General features: G+C 41.6%; 1 long non-coding RNA gene across 1 annotated transcript; it reads left to right on the top strand.

Moving 5' to 3' along the window:
• The first annotated feature begins 766 nt into the window (after positions 1-766).
• Positions 767-2460, top strand: LOC116533231. The gene is made up of 3 exons (XR_004261159.1): positions 767-1325; positions 1423-1535; positions 2166-2460. It is a non-coding gene; the product is annotated as an uncharacterized LOC116533231 (long non-coding RNA).
• Positions 2461-9620: the final 7160 nt, after the last annotated feature.

Genomic DNA, 9620 nt, shown 5'->3' with positions numbered 1-9620 from the left:
TGTCCCCAAAACCCCCTTTCACGGTACCCAGCACCACGCTTCCACAGACGATTGTAGCAATTAGCTGCCGTGCGGCTGATGTACCCCGCAGAGGACTGTGGCTCATCTGACACATCTGGGCACAGAAAGTAATTGAAACAGCTGCTTCCGCCCATATGGCAGCAAAAGCTGGTTGTGCAAAGTCTGCTGCCTGGGCTGCACCAACCTCGGGCAAATTAGCCATCATTAATCCCCAGATCTGACCAGCATACGCAGAGCCACTAATCAAGACAGCTGGGGGGTGGGGGGAGGTGGCTGAGAAGGAGAGTCCCTTTAAGATTGCTAAATGGCATCCCAGGTTAAAAAAATAAAACACACACACAAGCACAAATTGCAGTCTTCCTCTTCCTGAACACTTTCACTCCTTCTGCCTGACGAGGACAGGCTGTGTCTGTTGGTGCTCATCGTTAGGAGATTGCTAAAATAGCAGCACGACTTTCTGGAAGTGTCATACTGCTCTATGCAAGCCTGGCATCCTGCAGTTATAAATAGCTAGTTGCGTGGAGAGTGAGAACACGGTATTGTGCTGTCATGGTGTGCTGGCTAGCCATGAAGCCCAGAGAACCACAGCAACTGGGGGCCTGTATGAGAAAGGGAAATAGCACCTGACTTGGTTAGGGGAGCACAGGCAGCTATGCCTGTCTTCTGCAAGGTACCATGCTGGCTTTGGGCAGGATTTGCCTTCCATCATACCACTGACCTCTCAGGGATATGCCTTCTATTATGACATGGAATTTTTAGGTAATGACTAAAAGTTAGTTGTTGCAAATGAGCCTTGTTTATAGGCAGAAGGCCACATGCCATCTGGCAGTAAAGGGTAGCTGTCTCACCTCGGACACAGACATTGATTGAAAGACAGGCTGCAGTTTCAAAGGACTGCACTGACTCAACTTCCACATTGTGGGATGGAATAGGCGGCTGTCTCATTTACATACCAGAACTGATGTCATTATTCTGAGGGCTCATGGTTATGCCTGACAATGCCCAATGTAGATGGTGTGGTGCATCTGGGCAGGGCGTGGCAGGGGTGATGTGTCATCCCAGAGGTGTCAGAAACTCATCCTGAGCAGTAGGGATAGTACAAGCACAGGGTGGATCTGCATGGTCCTGTCACTAACCCCCGAGGCCAGAGAGGCAGTCCAGACTTGGAGATTTCAGTTCTTCGAGAAATGGAAATGTACATAATGAATTAGATTGAACAAAAAAATATATAGCTGCTATTCGAGTCATTGTCCATTACTCTGAGGTAGTTGTTTTCTTCTTTGGTGAGTCTGGACTTCAGGCAGGTAAGAAAACTTCAGAGAACAACTTCATCCTGTGGTTTGGAAGAGACGGATGGGATGGAGAGCTCAGAGATAACTTGATGCTTCTTTTTCAATTCAGCATGTCAAACAAATCCCTCACGCCTTCTCGAGATCCATAAGGAGAAGGCTTTCCTGCAACAGAAACTCTCGTCTTCACTATACAGGTCCTGCAGACTTCTTCCTGATGTCCATGTGAGTTGATTCTACTTGCTTCTTTGGAGAATGTTAAAACCAAAGAGAAAGGGGTGATGATGGGGGGCACAGATCTGAAAATCTTCATAGTATTTATGTTTTTTCTAGAGGAGATGGTAAACTACTGGAGAATTTCAAGCAGTAGAGTGTTAAATTAAGCTTAACCTAAAGCTGCCTTCTTACACATTTCAAGTTTAGCCCGAAGGTCTCTTCTTAACACAGTGAGTTATAAACTAACTGGATGTGTAAATAGACTATAACCTACTCTCTTGTCAATCACTGAGTTTCTGCCAATCACAGGTGGCCAACTGTTCAAATGGGGTTCAAATAAGGCAAACACTGAACTGTAACCAATCCAGCTGTTTCTATATCTCACTTCAGTTTTCGGTATGTCATTCTCCTTTTTCTGTCCATAAATTTTATTTGACTGTGCACAGCTCCAGGCTCTGCCTGAACTTACTCTGGTTTGGGGGCTGTCCAATTTGGGAATTGTCGTTTGTTCAATTAAACAATTTTAAATTTAATTTGTCTAAGGTTTTCTTTTAACAAGAGTGAGTTTAGTTTAATGAAAATTCAAAAAAGGCTATTTTAGCAGAATATGCTGACTGCTGTGAAAATTGTAAAAAACAGGAGGAAGAAGCAAGACATGTTAGAAGGCTATTGTGATAGCCATGTAAGAGATGCGTGTGGCTTGGACCAGTTGGCCATGGATGTGAGTGAGGGTGGAATCTGGTTGCCTGTTGAAGGCAGAGCCCAAGGATTGTCTGAGGAAGCCCATGTAGGGTATGAAAGGCAAGAGTCAAGAACCACCCCAAGGCTTTTGGCTAAGGTTACTGAGTTTCTGCTCTGCTCCAGACTCTATGTTCAGCACTTTTTACTTATCTCACTCATTGAATCATGAAGCGATAGTGGGTTAGGTATAAAGATCTTCACCATGCTACAGAATTGAAGTAACTTGCCAAGGTCATGTCAGAGGAGCAGTGACAGACACAGGTGGAAACCTGAGACTGTGTTAATAGCACTCTAGACGTTCATCTTCGCTCTCCTCCTAGATGCCAAGGGGAGCGTAAAACTGGGAGCTAATTCTCAATGTTGGCTTGATTTTTCAGTCATTACTTGCCGACACCATCCCCTTTTCTGTTTCTGTGTCAGCTGCTTGTGTATGAGAACTGGGATGAGACGATTCTGATGCTATGCTTAGTTCACAGCCTCTAGTTAAGAACAATAAAAAATAACTTTGCCCAGTTGGTTCTGTTTACCTTTATAAAACTGGGGTCCCCACCCCCAGTAAGTTCTTTGTTTTTATTTACTACACTGATTATATAATATCCCCTATTTCCTTACATTTTCTTCCTCATGGGATAAAATTCCTGACCTAATCATGATAGAATGACTTCATCATTAGATAAATGTTTTCAAACATTATCTAGATAGTCACTGCTAGGACTTAGGTTGCTAAAATTTATTTTCTAGTGTGACAATATATCCCCACTGAGCTTAGGGTGATGTAGTCTGGAGTCGCATTTCAGAATTCATCAGATGCTTCTAAATGGACTGTTCCGTGGGGAGTTACTTGACAGCGTAGTAGTTAAGAGTCCATGTTCTGTAGTAAAACTGCCTGCCGTTGAAGGCTTGCTCTGCAATTTCTGTGTGGTTTTGGGTGAGTTACTTTACCTCTCTGTGCTTATGTTTCATCTTTTATAAAATAGAGATAAATAGTATCAATATTCGAGGGTGGTTATAAGAATTGTTGCCATGCATAACTTCCTAGTAAATATTAGCAGTTTTAAAATCATCATCATCATCATCACAACCATCATCATTAGATAACACAATCCTGGCAAAAATGTATCTTACCAAGTTGAGGTTGAATTGAAAACAGTCAACTGGAGATAAGTAATATTGACATTGCCTGCCTTAACCATTTAGATGTGCTTTCCATCTAAACACTGATATATTATTTGCATATATATCTTAGATAATTGCTAAAAACATATGCTTTTAAATTATGGATTTACAAGCAATTTGGGGACTATGACTAATTGTGATTCGGAGTTAATTATTGTCAGTCCAACTAAAAATTATGAAGCACTTTCCCAAACCCATCGGTAACATTTAGGAGACCCAGGGAAAGAGCACAGATGGAGGATAACATACCATATATTTAAATATTTAAAAGAGATTGCACCCTGGACTGTGTAGCCCATATCTGAGAATGACTGTTCCCTCCTGGCCTCTGGAATGGATATATGATCATTGGAACTGTACTTCATGCTTCATTCTCACTCCATGTGCTAGCAGTCCATTTGCCTTCTGCCCCTGAAACCAGAATGACCTTGACGACTGGTTCATAGCAATGAGTTATCTCATGGAGGCAAGAAGAGTCTGATGGTTTCAGATAGCTCTGGTGGTAGGAGCCTTTGGAAAAACAGGTCCACACAGCCCAATAACATACTCCAGCACAGATAACAGAAAAGAAATAGTCTTCCAGCAGACCCCAAAGGAATCTTACCTATTTGGCCTTGCTAGAAATTAACTGCAAATGAACTTTGGGAAGAAGAGTATAGGCTCCTTCCAATCCACCAACTAGGCTTTGCTCTTCCTTTTCAACCTAACTTTAGGTTCCTAGAATGGCTGTTTTCAAGAATGAGGCTAGAAAGACATTGAGGGAGAATTAGAATAGTGCAGCAGAAAGACAAGAAAATTCCCCTAACCTTTCATAGGTCTAATATTGCTTTGTCCTCCTACCTCTTTTGTTACAGTGGATGACATTTTCACTAGACAACATGCTTCCCTGTTTCATCTTCAGGATAGACTTATATTTTGCTTACTTGGTGTTTGTTGATTCACCAGAGTTTTAATTGAATTATCATCAGTATAGAGGCAGGAACTAACTTCCCCGTCATACATAACACACTCTGTGTATTCCAAGAGTGAAGAAAGACCTAATGCTCTACATGAGAAAGATTGAGTCAGAGCCAATTATCAAACCCCATTCTGTTGGCCAAGAGCATCTTCATTTTAGCTGTTCCTTTAGGGTGTTTGTGGATAAAACTTCTTCACTGGCCAGGTGTGTCATCCCAGCAATTTGGGAGGCTGAGGTGGGAAAATCTCCTGAGCTCAGGAGTTTTAGAGCAGGCTAGGCAACATAGTGAGACCAAGTCTCTACAAAAACATTTAAAAATTAGCTGGACATGGTGGTGTGTGCCTGTAGTCCCAGCTACTTGGGAGGCAGAGGTGGGAGGATCGCTTGAGCCCAGGATGTTGAGGCTGCAGTGAGCCATGATTGCACCACGCCACAGCAAGCCTGGGTAACAGAGCAAGACTCTTGTCTCAAAATAAAACAATAAAATAAAATAAAGTAAAATAAATAAAACTTTATTTATTTTACTGGAGGGCAGGGAATCACCTCCAGTGCAATATAATTTGCCTCTGCTCTGTGTGTGTGTGTGTGGGGGGGGGGGAATAGGGGTGTGTGTGTATGTGTGTATGAAATGATGGAACCTCCCAAATCAGTTAAGAGTTTTTATGGTGGAGTGGAATCTGAATCTGGGGATGGGGATGGATGGGTTACAAGTAACCATCTTTGCTTCTTCTAGTTTAGTATTTCAGAAAAATGAATGCATGCCTCAACAGTGTTAAAGAGGCTGATAAATTAGTTTTTTTTTTCTCTCTCTCTCTTTTTCTGCTAATATTTCGGGTTCCTTTTTTTTCATAGCATTGTGACAAATATGAGTAGGAAATCAATTCGTAGGGTAAAAAGACACAGCCCAGTTATTTCCTCTTTTAGTTATTTGTATCTTGCTTCTATTGTAGGCCCTTTAAAAGGTGATCTTTATAGATACTTAAAAGAGGAGAGTAAGCATCCCAATCACAAAGAACCTGCACATTGCTGATGTGCAGCAATGTATTCAGTATTATTTTGCAAATTTCCTCTGTGAAAGCTGATAAGTAAGCAGTTGAGTTGGAAAATGAAATCCTCTATTGACTTCAGACTCAAATTTTGTCTCAATTGCTGACAAAACATAACCAATCTTTTAGTTACTGCCAATAAAGATTATATGCTTTAGAAACAAATTTCTTATCTTATTTCCAAGTGTGTTTTTAACAGCCTAACAGGACAAGAGCTCTTGTCGATATTTTTACTTATTAGAAAGTACTCACTTTCTCATTGACGAAAAGATTTCAAGCTCTCACAAAGAAACAGTGTTTAAAATTTTTGATAAATATACGTATTACTAGAGTTCTCTGAAATATGCTGTGTCCTTGTTCTATTTTCTTATGTTTCAGGTCAGAATTGTGTAGTTTCTTGTTACAGGCTGGGTGAGACATACAGGGAAAAAGGTAGATGCACTGTTATTTTCCTATGTTTCTTTGATTTTTTCCAGTGATCTATAAACTAATATAAAGACCCTGAAGGAGTATACTGTGTTTCTGAGTGAATGAAGAGATAATAATTTAGAACTGACTGCGTAAGAATAATCATTAAACCAACATGGTTTTATTTCTTAAAATGGTGTTTGTATTAGCTTTTCCTCTAGTTTTTGAAATAATCAGTACTAAATATGGTCAGAGCAGAGTGATATAAATTACTTATCCCCGATGCTTCTTGAGTAAATGCTAACTAAAATCATCATTTCCCTAGGCACTTAATTGGAGGGGAAAGAGGCAAATGCAATGCCAGTCTTATGCATATTGGCTTCCAGCTTCCAAAACGCCTTTTGTGGGGTTGAGAGGGAGACTCTGAAACCGCACTTCTGCTTTGCCAGCTGCCCATGTTAGCCCCATGATAGGCTCTGCAAACAGTGGACAATAGAGAGTGAGGCTAAAGGAGGAAGAAGGTGCCACCTACTCTTGCCTGTTTGCCTCCTGTCCCTTTCAGCATCACTCCAACTATGGCAGCTGTTTCCTGCCCGTCATTTCATTCTTGACTCACAGAACAGCCTTATTGTATCCTTTTAGAAGTTTGAGCAGCAGCCTAGAGGTGTTTCTTCATTGGAGGTCTGAGCCCAAGCAGCACAAAGATCCTAACCTTTGCTCCCAAGTTCTGATATCTGCAAGGACTTCCCTTTTATTCCTTCAGATATTATCTTGGGTTGTTTAACTTGGTGCTGTCTTTTTGTTCTTTAAGTAACCCAGCACTCATGCTGTCAATTCCTTATATATTAAATTCTGGACACTGGTATACAGCAAGCTGTATATTCCTGATACTGTGGAGGTGCTGAGGGATGTAGGGGAGAAAAAAAACTTCCTTTTGAGGCAGGAGAGTAGGTTGGGGATGCAGGGAACCTAAGGCTGATTCACAGGGACTTCCTGGCACTGATCCTAAAGGGGAACCTCAGCTTTCCACCCCTAAGTGACAGGGCGAAGCTACTCCCTTAGCAAGAATGTTCTTCTTTTTCTGGTATAGGGAGGGTACCTTTCCTGTGCGAAAGTGTATGACCTCCTTTTAGGTAGAAAAGGGGAGGTTAGAGAGCCCTTTCTCCATCTGCTATTTCTTATGTGCAGTCAGCTCAAAATAATCAGCATGGCAAAGCAGCATACTTTGGGGTGATCTGTTCTGAACCCCATCAGGGTAAACATAAAAGATAATTATTACACTATCTAAAAAAACTGCTGAAGAGATTTTACACACACACACATGATTCCTCATGATTTCTGGTAGTTATGTTCCGTAAGTCACCATGAAATACTGAATTGGTGAGTATAGAAGCATTGCTTTTAGGGGAATGTTCCTTCAAGCCTTTAGTCACAATATCTTCATCAACAGATCAATGCATAGATGCACCTGTATATCGGTGCACCATGTTTTATGTATGTTTCTGTTTAAAAACACCTTGTCTAATATGTATTGTTGATCCATTAACATTGAATTCACAAACATCAGCACTGTATCTCTTAGCTGGATAATTCCTATCTAGTGTACATATTTTCCCCATGCGGTGCTTACGTGGCTGCCTTCCTGTGCTTAGGAACCCTACCCAGCACTTTAACACGGTGCTAGGAGGGGCACTTAAAACAATGAAATAGCCAACAAAAGGCACAAAAATGTGAAAACCACTGAAATACATGATGGAAAGAACTCTCATTTACAGTGTGAGAGCTGAAACAAGAAGATAGAGGATTGCTTTGTTCCAACTTAGTAGGGAACATGTGTGTCAGGTGACTCAAATTTTATTGCCACTCTGATAATATATGCAAAATACTGCAAATGTGCCAAAGTATCAATTCTAGGGTTCCTAACAAATATCATCAAGTAGGAGAGCTGTCAAGCACAGAAACTGTGAATAATGAGGATCTACTATGTATATATATAATCTCCCAAATGACCTCATAACTTTGAAACTGTATTAGGCCATTCTTGCCTTGTTGTAAAGAAATAGCTGATACTGGGTAATACATAAATAAAAGAGGTTTAACTGGTTCACGATTCTGCAGGCTGTACAGGAAGTATGGTGCTGGCATCTGCTCAGCTTCTGGAAAGGCCTCAGGAAGTTTTCAATCATGGCAGAAGGTGAAGGGGAAGCAGGCATCTCACATCGCAAAGGCAGGAGCAAGAAGCAGAGAGAGGTAAGATTCACTTGTAAATTATGAGATCTCATAGCAGCTCACCCAAGCACCTGCTATCAGACCCTTCCTCCAACACTGGGGGGATGAGATTTCAGCGTGAGATCTGGGCAGGGATAGACTTCCAAACTATGTCAGAATCAGATGAACTTTTGTTTTCTGCTCATTTCTGCTCCTGACATACCAGTAAGAACTTCCATTGTCTTGCGATGTCATCCTCCAAATCCCAGTATTTTAGGGAGTGACAAAAGAGTTTTCTAGGGTAATAATGAAGTCCGTACATCTAACCTACATTTCCTGTTCTCTGCTTGCAGCATTGTTTGATGGGATTCTATTGGTTTTACTGGAGGCATTAGTCACCATGAGCAGGAAAATGATGATTCCCCTGATTCTCTCAAGATGCAATGTGCTAGGGTGCTATGCAGAAGTCAGGTGAAGGACCACACTACTAGTCTGTGCTATTAGATGTTTAGTTGCATGGTAAAATATAAGCTATTGGAATTGAGAAACTTAAGAAACTGCTTTTCTATAGACCTGTGTTAGACTGGCTGCCTAAAATTTACCAGGCTGTCTTTAACAAATGCAGGTTCTGGGGGCATTTTTGATTGCCTGTCTAACTGTTATTTCCCCACATTGCTCCTTGGCAGCAAGGTGGCTCTATGCTTTAGGTGACTAGATTCTCCCCAAATCCAGTGTAGACAATCAGTGACAAATTGTGTTAATTAAATTTCTTTAACCAGGGCTTTTTTTATTTTTTTGTTTTAAGGAATGGGCTATGATACAATTCTGGTCAAGGGGAAGTGAAGGTGAATCAAATGGGGAGACTAAGTGCTAGGGAAGGGGCCGTTTCTTTCGTTGTGGGCATGCTGTATAAAGATGTGAACTGCAGCAGCCATCCAGCAACCACGAGGGAGCAAGTCTGAGGACAGAAGCTAGCACCATGAAGATAGTGGGGAGGAAAGTACCTGGGTCCTTGGCAGTACTGCTGAGTTGTTTCACTAGCCAGTACCGAAATGCTTTCCTGGATATTTCATGTGCTAGTAAATCACCTTCTTATTTTTATTTTTTTGAGGTGGAGTTTCACTCTTGTTGTCCAGGCTGTAGTGCAATGGTGCAGACCCGGTTCACTGCAACCTCCACCTCCCAGGTTCAAGCCATTCTCCTGCCTCAGCCTTCCAATTAGCTGAGATTGCAGGCACCCACCACCATGCCCGGGGTTTCACCATGTTGGCCAAGGTGGTCTTGAATGCCAGACCTTAGGTGATCTGCCCATCTAGGCCTCCCAAAGTGCTGGGATTATAGGCTTGAGCCACCAAGCGTGGCCATAAATCCCTTTCTTATATAAACCATTCAATGGATCTTCTTTTACTTTCACTCAGTAGTATCTCAGTGGATTCACAGATTTATCAGTAGAGGTCCAGATTCAGTAAGTGTAGGATAGAGTGTTCCCATGAACTTGTGATTTTGAAAAGCTCCTCCTGACTTTCTCATGGGCAGCCTGGAGACTGTTTTTGTAAG

This window comes from Sapajus apella, unplaced genomic scaffold, assembly GCF_009761245.1.
Source record: "Sapajus apella isolate SASKATOON/1434 unplaced genomic scaffold, GSC_monkey_1.0 scaffold80, whole genome shotgun sequence".
NCBI lineage: Eukaryota > Metazoa > Chordata > Mammalia > Primates > Cebidae > Sapajus > Sapajus apella.
Note: the sequence above shows the minus strand (reverse complement) of the source record. Positions and strands in the feature narration are given on the sequence as shown.